The following is a 12563-nucleotide window of genomic DNA, read 5'->3' as shown; positions in this document are numbered from 1 at the left end:
AGTGTAGTAACAGGCCTGTTTTTTTTCTTCAGTTTCTTCTACTATGCTGAAAATGTTCTCTGTACTCTTGAAGTCCTCCTCCTGATAGCGTGGGACCGCGGTCTCTTCTTTCTTTGCTGTATTTATTCTGTTGAGACATAATTAACATTTTCCGTTGCCCTTCCTACATTAATCTTGCCTACCCATGTTATTTGGAACCCAGCACTGATTCTATTAAGTGCATGTGAGTGTGGCATATACAAATACATTGTTTGCCTAATTTGCTAACCAGTCGCCAACTGGAGCAGGAGCTCCCTCCAACTCAGAGCTGCAGGAGCAGTGCAATGCCCCTCATCCAGCAGCCACCCTGCTCAAAGGTAAACCAACAACGCTTATTGAATAGCATCCAGCGGGCAAGACTGCCGAGTGAATGGTGCAACCCACTTGCCCTTCACAAATCAGTATAGATACTGATAGCTAACTCCCACCATCAGCGCTAGCCCAGTGTGATCCATTGAGCCCTTCCCGACGGAATCTGCAACGCACTTGAAGCCGCGAGATCCGCAACTCCAAGATGGCCGCCGCCATCTAATCTACTTGCAGCACCAACATTTACGGCACCGCGTGCACACCATTGGATAGGCTACCTGCCTAAACCAATAGCGGGGCACCGGTAGGCGTGAGCCGGCCTCCACTAAGGCACTCCAACAAGGCACCTGTCCTGTGTCCTCATCTACAACCAGTCGCCGACTGGAGCAGGAGCTCCCTCCAACTCTGAGCTGCAGGAGCAGCGCACTGCCCCTCATCCAGCAGCCACCCCGCTCAAAGGTAGGCCAGCGAGGCTTATTGAATAGCATCCAGCGGGCGAGACCGCCGAGTGAATGGTGCAACCCACAGCCCTTCACAAATCAGTATTGATACTGATAGCTAACTCCCACCATCAGCGCTAGCCCAGTGTGTCCCATTGAGCCCTTCCCGCCGGAATCTGCAACGCACTTGAAGCCGCGAGATCTGCAACTCCAAGATGGCCGCCGCCATCTAATCTACTTGCAGCACCAACATCTACGGCACCGCGTGCACACTATTGGATAGGCCGCCTGCCTAAACCAGTAGCGGGTCACCGGTAGGCGAGAGCCGGCCTTCACTAAGGCACTCCAACAAGGCACCTGTCCTGTGCCTGTCCTGCCTTTCCAGCCGTCAGCCAGGATCCCTGCCCATTTGCTTCGGATAACCCCAACCTCATTCTACGGCAATTTCAAAGTACTTTACAACACCATTTGCCAGGACCTTCCCCCTCACGCTGCTTCTGTACTGCCTGCACTTACTCCAGAGTCTGCTCCCGGCTATTGTTAGGCTCATCTAGCTGTAAGTAGCTTACTTTCTGTCTGTGCACAATGCTAGATGCTAAATATGCCTAACTAACCATGATAAACATTGTACCGCTGACCCGAGCCGCCATGACACGCTAATGGTGTAATCTCAATGCACTTGTACCCGTTCTATTGTCACCGAGCCGAGTCCTTCGCTACTCCGAATATTGGTCACTCCAGCATGCTATGTTAATGTCTGCATATACCTCATGGTGTGGTGTCCCCACCAATGCGGTAGTCGTATGTACATGCTTCGCCGCTCAGTTAAATGCATTTCTATAATCCTCAGTGTTATTGCATATTAGGTCCACAGTAGACGCCCGCCAGAATAGTTCCCTCACTGATGGATGCTCGCTCCTCATCGCGGCACCATTACCTGCTGTGTAACACCGAATACCACTCAAATGACTCGTAACTATCATTGCTGCAACTACACATCAGGTCTACAGTAAACAGGATTGGATAGAGTAGCTGCATATTGTACTTAGCCCCGCACTGCGGTACCCATACTTGTCGTGTATGGTCATTGTTCTGCCCAAATGCTTTTTAACTTCATGAGACATTTGTTAAGCCCAAATGCTTATTAATTTACTGTTGGCACTGCATATTAGGCCCACAGTGCACGCCCGCCTGCATAGCACAACTAGACCTGCATTACGGTTCCCACATTTGTTGTGTATGCTCCTGAATCCACTGTTTTGCCCAAATGTTTATCCATATCATTGTTAGCACTCCATACTTGGCCTAGCCCTCCCACATCACTCTACGAGAATCCTATACACCACTTCCTGCCAATTACGCCGATTTGTTACAGATTGGATAGTATCCTGGAAGCCTACCTCCTACCTTCTACTTAGAAACTATATGTACCACCATTATAACTTATAGCGAAATGTACGCCATCCCACTATTAGCGCTATTTCTTTTCTATATACAAACCTACTCTATATTCATGATGTTCCCTTTTTGCATTGTGGAAAATAGCTTACCCTGCTTTGGCAATCATTTTGTTACCTTTAGAAACGGCCTAGCCAAACCTGCTTGTCCCCGACACCATCCGATCAAATGCCCCACCCCTTTCCTTCCAACCACACCACCTTTTCCTGCAGCCGCTACATACCTTAGCACCTCTAGCCCACCTGACAGCTTATACCCTGACTCGCCTCAGATCATGCCACCCATTACTGAGCCCACTCAAATGCAACCTAATACTGGTAATCACCCTTCCTCCCCTATTCTGGGGGAGTCCAGACGTTACAGTTTTAGGTCCCGTACTCAAGGGCAAGATTACAGAACATCTGCCAGTACTACCGTAAAGAAGTCAACCGCACCTCCAAGAGCCAACCAATCACCTCCTCTTATCCACAGCACATCTAAACAAACCCACCTCAACTCTCACCCCAAACAGTCCAATATATCATCTGCTTCTAATAAAAATCCCAACCCCAATCTCAAAGGCGCATTTATTCATGCCTGCTCCCTAGGAGCCCATGCCACTGAAATTCATGATCTTATATTAGACTTTCTAGTCATCACCGAATCCTGGTTGCACCAAGCCTCAGGCCCTTTCCTCTCACTTGCAATCCCTCCTGACTATACTATAATCAGAGCAGATAGAACCCATTCTCAGGGAGACGGTGTTGCTATCATTGCTAAAACCAACCTCCACTTAAGAGCATGCCCTATCGACAGTCCTGATGGTTATGAACTACTTCACACCAAATTGGCCATTAATGCTAAAACCACCATCAACTTCATAGTCATTTACAGAGCGCCAAATTCAAATATCAGCCTGAACTAGACATCCCCCTCATACTCACCCCTCTCATCAAACCAAACACCAAATGTATCCTCCTTGGAGACATTAACCTAGGCTTCAATGATAGTAGTGATACCAAAGCCAAAGCCCTCTACGCTGCTCTTAAGGACATGAGTTTCAAACAACTAGTCAATTACCCCACCCATATTAAGGGAAGAATCCTAGATTGGATCCTCACGCATAATTCCATCATCGACATTGATTCCATCTCCCTTCTCAATTGGACAGATTTCATCATCCACTTTACCATTATCCTTGCCGAACCCCCTCTCACTGAACAAAAATCTTCATTCACCCACGAAGTCAGAAACCTCTGCAAACTCACACCTGACAAAATCAATCCCCTGCTCAGCAAAGCCTTAGATAGTGCGATAATCTCCTGTGATAACCCTTGTCACCTAGCAGACTTCTACAAAAGCTGTCTCACCTCCACAATCAACGAAATAGCACCACTAACCACTAAAACAAAACGCATGGACAAACGGTCCTGCTTTTGGTTTAATGAGGACCCGGTTGACCTTATAAGAAGGAAACGTGCACTAGAACATGCCTATAGGAAAAACCCTACTCCTGAATCAAAAAATGCCTTTCTCTTATCAAACAACAATTATAAATCAGCCATAATTGCAACCAAAGCGAATGCCTACAACACAAGCGTCAGTAAGGCTGCATCCGACTCAAAAGAACTATTCTTCATAATAAGCGAATTGGAAAATCCCATTCCAATCACAAACCCAATCAAACCAAGCAAAGATTGGTGTGCCACCATGCAAATTGATCTAGCCACCAAAACCAAATTGCTAAATCCAAAATCGCCACCAAAAAAGAAATACTAGCAAGTAAACCCCCTAATGACAAACATTTTCTTAACACAGTTGGTTCTACCAGCCCTCCCTTTGCCTTCACCTCAGTCTCTCAAGAATCAGTCTACAACACAATCTCCAAACTCAAAACATCCAATTGCAAAGGAGATTCAGTCCCAGCACAAATAGTCAAATCTTGCGCCCACACCCTCACTCCCATCATTACCAACTTTGTGAACTCCTCCTTCAAAGCCAATCTGGTCCCAGCCTGTATTAAAGAAGCATGGGTCACCCCACTACTAAATAAACCTCCTCTAAACCCGACTGTTCCCACTAATTATCGCCCAATAACGACAGTCCCCTTCCTACTTAAAATCATTGACAAGATAGCTTACAACCAAGTCCAATCTCATTTAGAAAACCACCAACTCCTCGGAGCAAGACAGTCCGGATTCAGACCAAACCATAGTACAGAAACAGCCCTATTGGATCTCAAAATCCAAATGGATACCATTAGGGACTCAGGCAAACTATGTATCCTCCTCTTATTAGAACTCTCTGCAGCGTTTGACCTCGTGGACCACCCCCTAGCCAAAGACTTTAACTTCTGCATGGATGCCACATTGTGGATTAAATCCTTTTAGCTGACCGCACCTCCAGAGTCTCTATAGGTAAGGAAGCTGCTGACCCCATTCCCGTCCCTATAGGAGTACCCCAAGGTTCCTGTCTATCTCCTACACTGTACAATGCATATACGATGCAATGCATCTTCGCAGTATTGGACAATATGGGTGTCATCTACACCAACTTCGCGGATGACACACAGATCCTCATCCCGCTCTCAGGAAACTATACCCAAGATACCCTACTTATCAACAACATCTATGCGATCATTCAAAATTGGATGGCGCTAAATAGCCTCTGTCTAAACGACGAGAAGACCGAGATCCTCATAGTGGGATCACAGTCTAAAATCACTGCCCTTCACGCCGATTACACCTCGATTAACATCGATGGCACCATGATACCTGTCTTTCAACAAGTAAAAACCTTAGGAGTTTACTTGGATGCTAATCTAACAATGAATAAACACATTAGTAGCCTTTCATCAACCACTTCCTACACAGCGAACCTATTGCATTAAATAGACAATTTCTCACCCCTACCACCTGTGTCACCCTGGCCAGAGCCCTAATAGTGTCACGACTTGACTACTGTAATGTATTACTACTAGGCACCTCTAAATCCAATCTAAAAAACTACAACTCATTCAAAACAAAGCCCTAAGAGCAGCCCTTGGCATAAGGAAATCTGACCACATCTGTAAGACTAGAAGAGAGCATCACTGGCTACCAATTGCAGACAGAATCATCTTCAAACCCATGTGCATTTCATACAAATGCCAACATGGCTCAGCTCCCATATACCGTAATAAAGTTTTGCACAAAAAATTGCTTTAAGAACACTCAGATCACACAACAAGCAACTACTGGAAATTCCTCGCTTTAAGAACACCAAAGCAGGTGGCAGCAGCTTCAAACACTTAGCCCCCAAACACTGGAACTCCCTTCCCAATAGCATTAAAGAAGTGAGTTCCCTTTCTGGTTTCAAAAAATCACTCAAAACATGGCTTTTCAAATAACATAGTCCAAAAAACCCTGAGTGAAATGACTGTAAATATAACTGGATCCTCCTCTACTGTATAATCCTGTAAACTATGCTTATTGTGTTAGCCATATCTTAAATGTTAAGAATGTCTAGAATGTATCAGCTCAAACCTACCATTAACCATGTGTTTATTATGTATGCAAATGTTAATAATTATTTATGTAATGTAATAAATAAAATAAATAAAAAAAATAACCTTAAAGTGTGATGCATTTGCCAAATGCACATATTTGGTATTTCCTTATAACTAGAATTACACAAAGTTTACTCCACCTTCTATTCCAAAGTCTTCTTCATTCTCGTCATGAAATATGGCCATATTCACAAGGAAGACGCCCATCCTCCATGATTACCTGGAATACCAGGGGTTTTAGGCACTTGTTTAATGAGTGGGGTGTAGACCTGGAGCCATTGGATCTTATTGGATCTTATTTGCATGCAGGAAACCTGGTTGACCTCCAAGCCGTTTTGTGAGGGTTTGGATGTCTGCTTTTCCCCAGCCCTGACAAAAAGCAGTGGAAGACCATCGGTGGGCCTTATAACGCTGGTGAGAAGGGGAGGAAGGGTGGTATCCAGGTTAACACTTTTGTACATATGGTAGTCTTGTCATGGGCAAGAGAGGGAAATGCGATCTTGCAGACATTACTATTAGTGAATGTTTACTGGAATCCTCTGGGAATAGGAGATGAGGCCTTGATTGACTCAGTTGCGAATGCTCTAGACTCCGCTATAGAAGAACATAACACTACATCAGTTATGATATGTGGGGACCTGAATATTAGATGCCTGGATGTGAGTGGTATAAAGCTGCATAAGTACAAACTCTCTGCGAAGGCAAGACTGTGGGTATCGATTGAAGGAAAGGAACATCATAATGATAAACGGAGACCTGAGGGGGATATCCCGGGAAGAGCAACATGGTCAAGAGAAGCATTAAGGGCTCACTTGGATTACATTTTTGTATCCAAGGATATTTATGTAATGTTGGACACCTAGAAGGTTATACCAATGGCAAGCAGTGACCATGCCATGTTAAAACTAAACAAAGGGGGGTCTGGGAGTCTCTCTACCAGCACAAACACAGCCCATTGACCTGTTCTTGGGTGGATGGCCCCTGGGAGGGTCTCAACCAAGTCTTTAGCTCACTGTCCCTTTCACAGAGGAGAAATATCCCTGCATAGCAGTCTTTGTCCTGCCCAGGGGCAGTCCAGCACCGAAATGCTGGGCAATTCTTCTCTGAGCAAGAGTACCAACAGCAACCCAAGACACGTGTTTCGGCCTAATCGGGCCTCATCAGTGAGGTGCAGCTGTGCCTTTCTAAGAACAGTGAGCAAGGGGTCCACGACTGGATTCCCGTGGTAACTTAGGGTGAGACCCAAAGTTACTTAATATGGAAAATAAAAGGGGGGTCTGGGAGTCTCTCTATCAGCATAAACACAGCACATTGACCTGTTCTTGGGTGGATGGCCCCTGGAAGAGTCTCAACCAAGTCTTTAGCTCACAGTCCCTTTCACAGAGGAGAAATATGCCTGCATATCAGTCTTTGTCCTGCTAGGGACGGTCCAGCACCAAAATGCTAGACAATTCTTCTCTGAACAAGAGTACCAACAGCAACCCCAGACATGTGTTTCGGCCTAGTCAGGCCTCATCAGTGAGGTGGAGCTGTGCCTCTCTAAGAACAGTGAGAAAGGGGTCCACGCCTGGATTCCCCATGTAACTTAGGGTGAGAATTGCGGAATTGCCCCACATTGAACACTGGGACACCCTACGGACCCCGGAACCTGCTGGGCTCCGAACATCTGGTGCCTGGAGCCTTGGAAGTAAGGGCACATGCTCCTGGACACTCGGCCGCCCACGCAGCAGGACAAACTCACCCTCAGATCTTGAGTGACTGGGTTAAGGCGAGCAGTAAGGCAAAGCCCACAAGACCCCTGCAGCCCAACAATTGTGCAGGCAGCAGGGCACGCGGCCTGGAGACCACAATGGCTGCTACGGTGACCCACGATTGCTGCCCTAGGCTGCTGGTCTCCCACACGCCTGGGAGCAACAGTCAACAAAACAAAAGCACTACACAGCCTGACACGAACACTGCAAACGCAGAGGCAAACCCAGGGGGCTGAGCAGCGCAAAGCAGAGAACCAGATACTAGACTGCAGGCACCCAAGGCAGCAACTGCCCCACGGGCAAACCCTGGTCACGGCACTGAACACGAAGCAAGCAGAGCACTGGGGCGGGAACACTGGCATAGATCTAAGGTGTGCCCTACCACCTTGGAACTAAACCTGCAACAACAACGCAGGTGTCATAACAGCTCTCCCGCACAAGGCGCAGTGATGAACATTGAGGGGGAAAACAGGAAAAACCCTACTCCTGAATCAAAAAATGCCTTTCTCTTATCAAACAACAATTATAAATCAGCCATAATTGCGACCAAAGCGAATGCCTACAACACAAGGATCAGTAAGGCTGCATCCGACTCAAAAGAACTATTCTCTATAATAAGAGAATTGGAAAATCCCATTCCAATCACAAACCCAATCAAACCAAGCAAAGATTGGTGTACCACCATGCAAATTGCTCTAGCCACCAAAATCAAATTGCTAAATCCAAAATCGCCACCAAAAATGAAATACTAGCAAGTAAACCCCCTAATGACAAACATTTTCTTAACACAGTTGCTTCTACCAGCCCTCCCTTTGCCTTCACCTCAGTCTCTCAAGAATCAGTCTACAACACAATCTCCAAACTCAAAACATCCAATTGCAAAGGTGATTCAGTCCCAGCACAAATAGTCAAATCTTGCGCCCACACCCTCACTCCCATCATTACCAACTTTGTGAACTCCTCCTTCAAAGCCAATCTGGTCCCAGCCAGTATTAAAGAAGCATGGGTCACCCCACCACTAAAAAAACCTACTCTAGACCCGACTGTTCCCACTAATTATCGCCCAATAACGACAGTCCCCTTCCTACTTAAAATCATTGACAAGATAGCCTACAACCAAGTCCAATCTCATTTAGAAAACCACCAACTCCTCGGAGCAAGACAGTCCGGATTCAGACCAAACCATAGTACAGAAACAGCCCTATTGGATCTCAAAATCCAAATGGATACCATTAGGGACTCAGGCAAACTATGTATCCTCCTCTTATTAGAACTCTCTGCAGCGTTTGATCTCGTGGACCACCCCCTAGCCAAAGACTTTAACTTCTGCATGGATGCCACATTGTGGATTAAATCCTTTTAGCTGACCGCACCTCCAGAGTCTCTATAGGTAAGGAAGCTGCTGACCCCATTCCCGTCCCTATAGGAGTACCCCAAGGTTCCTGTCTATCTCCTACACTGTACAATGCATATACGATGCAATGCATCTTCGCAGTATTGGACAATATGGGTGTCATCTACACCAACTTCGCGGATGACACACAGATCCTCATCCCGCTCTCAGGAAACTATACCCAAGATACCCTACTTATCAACAACATCTATGCGATCATTCAAAATTGGATGGCGCTAAATAGCCTCTGTCTAAACGACGAGAAGACCGAGATCCTCATAGTGGGATCACAGTCTAAAATCACTGCCCTTCACGCCGATTACACCTCGATTAACATCGATGGCACCATGATACCTGTCTTTCAACAAGTAAAAACCTTAGGAGTTTACTTGGATGCTAATCTAACAATGAATAAACACATTAGTAGCCTTTCATCAACCACTTCCTACACAGCGAAACCTATTGCATTAAATAGACAATTTCTCACCCCTACCACCTGTGTCACCCTGGCCAGAGTCCTAATAGTGTCACGACTTGACTACTGTAATGTATTACTACTAGGCACCTCTAAATCCAATCTAAAAAACTACAACTCATTCAAAACAAAGCCCTAAGAGCAGCCCTTGGCATAAGGAAATCTGACCACATCTCTAAGACTAGAAGAGAGCATCACTGGCTACCAATTGCAGACAGAATCATCTTCAAACCCATGTGCATTTCATACAAATGCCAACATGGCTCAGCTCCCATATACCGTAATAAAGTTTTGCACAAAAAATTGCTTTAAGAACACTCAGATCACACAACAAGCAACTACTGGAAATTCCTCGCTTTAAGAACACCAAAGCAGGTGGCAGCAGCTTCAAACACTTAGCCCCCAAACACTGGAACTCCCTTCCCAATAGCATTAAAGAAGTGAGTTCCCTTTCTGGTTTCAAAAAATCACTCAAAACATGGCTTTTCAAATAACATAGTCCAAAAAACCCTGAGTGAAATGACTGTAAATATAACTGGATCCTCCTCTACTGTATAATCCCGTAAACTATGCTTATTGTGTTAGCCATATCTTAAATGTTAAGAATGTCTAGAATGTATCAGCTCAAACCTACCATTAACCATGTGTTTATTATGTATGCAAATGTTAATAATTATTTATGTAATGTAATAAATAAAATAAATAAAAAAAATAACCTTAAAGTGTGATGCATTTGCCAAATGCACATATTTGGTATTTCCTTATAACTAGAATTACACAAAGTTTACTCCACCTTCTATTCCAAAGTCTTCTTCATTCTCGTCATGAAATATGGCCATATTCACAAGGAAGACGCCCATCCTCCATGATTACCTGGAATACCAGGGGTTTTAGGCACTTGTTTAATGAGTGGGGTGTAGACCTGGAGCCATTGGATCTTATTGGATCTTATTTGCATGCAGGAAACCTGGTTGACCTCCAAGCCGTTTTGTGAGGGTTTGGATGTCTGCTTTTCCCCAGCCCTGACAAAAAGCAGTGGAAGACCATCGGTGGGCCTTATAACGCTGGTGAGAAGGGGAGGAAGGGTGGTATCCAGGTTAACACTTTTGTACATATGGTAGTCTTGTCATGGGCAAGAGAGGGAAATGCGATCTTGCAGACATTACTATTAGTGAATGTTTACTGGAATCCTCTGGGAATAGGAGATGAGGCCTTGATTGACTCAGTTGCGAATGCTCTAGACTCCGCTATAGAAGAACATAACACTACATCAGTTATGATATGTGGGGACCTGAATATTAGATGCCTGGATGTGAGTGGTATAAAGCTGCATAAGTACAAACTCTCTGTGAAGGCAAGACTGTGGGTATCGATTGAAGGAAAGGAACATCATAATGCTAAACAGAGACCTGAGGGGGATATCCCGGGAAGAGCAACATGGTCAAGAGAAGCATTAAGGGCTCACTTGGATTACATTTTTGTATCCAAGGATATTTATGTAATGTTGGACACCTAGAAGGTTATACCAATGGCAAACAGTGACCATGCCATGTTAAAACTAAACAAAGGGGGGTCTGGGAGTCTCTCTACCAGCACGAACACAGCCCATTGACCTGTTCTTGGGTGGATGGCCCCTGGGAGGGTCTCAACCAAGTCTTTAGCTCACTGTCCCTTTCACAGAGGAGAAATATCCCTGCATAGCAGTCTTTGTCCTGCCCAGGGGCAGTCCAGCACCGAAATGCTGGGCAATTCTTCTCTGAGCAAGAGTACCAACAGCAACCCAAGACACGTGTTTCGGCCTAATCGGGCCTCATCAGTGAGGTGCAGCTGTGCCTCTCTAAGAACAGTGAGCAAGGGGTCCACGACTGGATTCCCGTGGTAACTTAGGGTGAGACCCAAAGTTACTTAATATGGAAAATAAAAGGGGGGTCTGGGAGTCTCTCTATCAGCATAAACACAGCACATTGACCTGTTCTTGGGTGGATGGCCCCTGGAAGAGTCTCAACCAAGTCTTTAGCTCACAGTCCCTTTCACAGAGGAGAAATATTCCTGCATATCAGTCTTTGTCCTGCTAGGGGCGGTCCAGCACCAAAATGCTAGACAATTCTTCTCTGAACAAGAGTACCAACAGCAACCCCAGACACGTGTTTCGGCCTAGTCAGGCCTCATCAGTGAGGTGGAGCTGTGCCTCTCTAAGAACAGTGAGAAAGGGGTCCACGCCTGGATTCCCCATGTAATTTAGGGTGAGAATTGCGGAATTGCCCCACATTGAACACTGGGACACCCTATGGACCCCGGAACCTGCTGGGCTCCGAACATCTGGTGCCTGGAGCCTTGGAAGTAAGGGCACATGCTCCTGGACACTCGGCCGCCCACGCAGCAGGACAAACTCACCCTCAGATCTTGAGTGACTGGGTTAAGGCGAGCAGTGAGGCAAAGCCCACAAGACCCCTGCAGCCCAACAATTGTGCAGGCAGCAGGGCACGCGGCCTGGAGACCACAATGGCTGCTACGGTGACCCACGATTGCTGCCCTAGGCTGCTGGTCTCCCACACGCCTGGGAGCAACAGTCAACAAAACAAAAGCACTACACAGCCTGACACGAACACTGCAAACGCAGAGGCAAACCCAGGGGGCTGAGCAGCGCAAAGCAGAGAACCAGATACTAGACTGCAGGCACCCAAGGCAGCAACTGCCCCACGGGCAAACCCTGGTCACGGCACTGAACACGAAGCAAGCAGAGCACTGGGGCGGGAACACTGGCATAGATCTAAGGTGTGCCCTACCACCTTGGAACTAAACCTGCAACAACAACGCAGGTGTCATAACAGCTCTCCCGCACAAGGCGCAGTGATGAACATTGAGGGGGAAAACAGGAAAAACCCTACTCCTGAATCAAAAAATGCCTTTCTCTTATCAAACAACAATTATAAATCAGCCATAATTGCGACCAAAGCGAATGCCTACAACACAAGGATCAGTAAGGCTGCATCCGACTCAAAAGAACTATTCTCTATAATAAGAGAATTGGAAAATCCCATTCCAATCACAAACCCAATCAAACCAAGCAAAGATTGGTGTACCACCATGCAAATTGCTCTAGCCACCAAAATCAAATTGCTAAATCCAAAATCGCCACCAAAAATGAAATACTAGCAAGTAAACCCCCTAA

This window comes from Ambystoma mexicanum, chromosome 1q, assembly GCF_040938575.1.
Source record: "Ambystoma mexicanum isolate Mex_15411 chromosome 1q, UKY_AmexF1_1, whole genome shotgun sequence".
Taxonomy (NCBI): Eukaryota; Metazoa; Chordata; class Amphibia; order Caudata; family Ambystomatidae; genus Ambystoma; species Ambystoma mexicanum.
The sequence above is the reverse complement of the archived record's forward strand: the minus strand, read 5'-3'. Positions refer to the sequence as shown.